We start from the raw sequence: 3026 nt of genomic DNA, 5'->3' as shown, positions 1-3026 counted from the left end.
ATATCATTCGTGTTTTGATGATTCATGGATATAGCAACGCAGTAGCAGCGTCTAATCGACGCAGTCGAATGTCCTCCAAACGGAGATGTTCCGAAGGATGAGTTGTGAACAGTGCATCGTCAAAATCTCGGAGAAGTCTTATAGAAGAGCGGCCTCGTCCGCGTGATAAAGCAACATACGCATTGAAATTCGACAGTGAACCCCCAGGTGGTGCAGCTATGTCGACGAACAGGATAAAAATTGTTTGCCCTTGCGATTTGAAGTCGGTAAACGCATAAGCAGGGGTGGTGGCTAGCTGTCGTCTGTGGACTCGGAAAGTACGACCCTTTGCGTCAGTAATAGTGAACCCCCTTTCCGATGGACATATAGGTAAAAGGCCTTTTCTCAAACCGTCGAATTGATAGGTGACATCCACATCAGGTTTGAACAAAACCAAAGATGGAGGGTATGATAAACGGATTGCGCCGTCCTCATCTGGCTCAATGCAGTTTTCTCGAGGGTCTAGTATGATTTCCTCAATCGTGCCTCTAGTGCCGTTTGCCAAGTCTTTGTCGGTTGACAGGTTCAGGGTGACCATGACTCGCATTCCCACTGCTATCTTAACTTCATCTGCTAAATTTCCACAAGGTTTTGTCTGCATGCCTGCGACCAGGACACGTCTTTCGATTGGCAACGGCGTACGTGCTATACCTTCTGTATCTTCAGCTGGACAGATGTACAATCGATTACCGGTACGAGCACAATGACGAGCAATAGCAGCTTTGTTCCACATTTCTCGAACCGCGTGTCGAGAAGTGACCAGTACGGCGTTATCCCATTTTTTGGAGGAAAACTCTTCATTATCGTTGTCGTCTTCAGTGATTATGAGTTTACGCACTTCTTTCAGGTCTTCTTCAGTACACTCCCCTTCCCTCAAGCGGTCTAACACGCCTTTCCACACTATGTCAGCGACTCGTTTCTGTTCTTTCAAAATCACAACTGTTTCGAACTGCTCGTACAGCAGTTTTCCAGTGGCTTGACGAAGTGGTTGTGAACCTGAGGCCACTGATGGATGGTACAAAGCACCAGATGGATTTGATACTGGAGGGAATTGATGAAAGTCGCCAAACATAATGACGTTCAATCCCCCAAACGGCTTTGTCGCGTCACCTTCGCCATTTGCACCTCGAATGTACTCCACGACTTCGGCCAAGCAAGCTAAGACTACTTTGGTAAGCATCGAACATTCGTCAATGATCAAAGTTTTGACTCCAGGCATATTTCTTTTGCGTTTAGCAGCAGTGAGTGGTAGTGCATTCGATAGCCAATCGCTTGAACTAGGAGCGCGGATGCCAAGCGCGGCCCAAGAGTGTAACGTTTGCCCTCCTATGAGGCTGGCTGCGACACCCGACGTTGCCGTTTTAGCCAAAGCACTAGTGGCACCGTGTTCTGCAAATGTGTCGGAAATTGTTTTAATCACTAAAGATTTTCCCGTGCCTCCTTGACCTTGGACGATCATCAGCAATTGTGGAGGCTTACGACCTGCAAGATGGCAAAGAAGATTGTCTTCAACAATGTTATGCACTCTTCTTTGTTCTGCATTCAAGATTTCAAGTTCGGGCCGTTTTGAAGGTGAAATTTTCGGAGTGTCTTCCCTTAGAACTGCTTCTGAAACACTTTGACCAGGTCGAGTTGGAAGATGGTTTGGTACCGATTGATGGAACACGCATTCGTCTTGAGTGCGGACAATGGCCGTCAATTCCTGATCCCATTGAAGAAACTGCGTGAGATCATCCATTGTTGCCGTTTGTGCACCTTGACGATATACGGTTTCAACAGGCGAAGTTGGAAAAATTCCACTGGCGCCGGCGATCGCTAGGGCATCTATACCGAAGTTCTCAAGATGAGATGATACACGAGAAGCTTTGGCGTGTTCGACATCCCACTCCGTCAGTTCTGTCTCCTCGTCAGTTTCTACCGCTTGTTCTTGTAGTTGTACATCAACTTCACGCTGTGTGAGAATCCCTTCCTGCGTCGAATGATCTATCTGGTTTTTCGCCCCGTCCGAACATTCATGAAAATATTGAATGTTAGTGAGGATATTTTTAGTCCGTGGGGATGCACTGAGCATAAAATGTGAGAAGCTGTCCGCCCAAGTAATATGTGTTCCAAGCAAATCGGCTGATATCGAGCGCCAGGGTTTTAACAGGAGCAACACACTTGCCAGGTAGAAGTCTCGTTCGTCCATTTTGTCGCTCCTTGGGAACCAACGACCAATAAATTCGGGCATTGTTTCATGACCTTGAGCTCGCATAACCCTACATCTCGTCCCTTTACCCGAACCGTCTTTGTACGGAAACCTGTCGTGCGCAGTCCTTCCTCTTCGTACACCATCACCATTATCCTTTATTGATTTGAGTGGTTCGCCATCATAGGTGTCCAGACAGAAGTCAAGAAAGTTGTAAGATTCTAGGCCGTCACCACGAAAAGCGTAGTCTTTGAGCTGATCACGTATTGTAAAGTTGCCATCGATTATTTCGACTCTCACAGTATCGTCCTATGTTGGATTAGTCATTTTGATAATGACAAAAAAAATGACAACGTACGAGAACTTCTTCTCCTGCTTCTGTCCCAGGGCCTTGGGATGCATCTAATTGCATTGCGTTGTCAGGAAATGTTGCTGACCAATGGCTATTAAAACGTGAAAAAAACGTAGAGCGCACGGAAGATATGATGACTAACGTTTTCCTTTTCAAACCCGGAAACGTCTTTTTTAGTGCAGCTGCGGCGCTATCCCAAAAAATTGGAACGAAGTGGTGTGAGATATAACGATCTCCCCATCCCATGATATAGCTGATTACTTCAGGTGCACTAAACTCTTGATCGCGGCTAATGGAATTAACGCAACGGGTCAGCAACCTTTTATTTCTGTTGATGCTGTCGTGATCCTTTTTTTCCTGTAGGTTGTGAAAAGCAAGACGATTGGCTAGCACTGCAGAACTATTTTTTGAACGCGATTGTTTTTTTGAGGTGTACGTTGAAAGGTA

The sequence above is a fragment of the Laccaria bicolor genome, genomic scaffold, assembly GCF_000143565.1.
Source record: "Laccaria bicolor S238N-H82 LACBIscaffold_34 genomic scaffold, whole genome shotgun sequence".
Classification (NCBI taxonomy): Eukaryota; Fungi; Basidiomycota; class Agaricomycetes; order Agaricales; family Hydnangiaceae; genus Laccaria; species Laccaria bicolor.
This window is presented reverse-complemented; position numbering follows the sequence as displayed.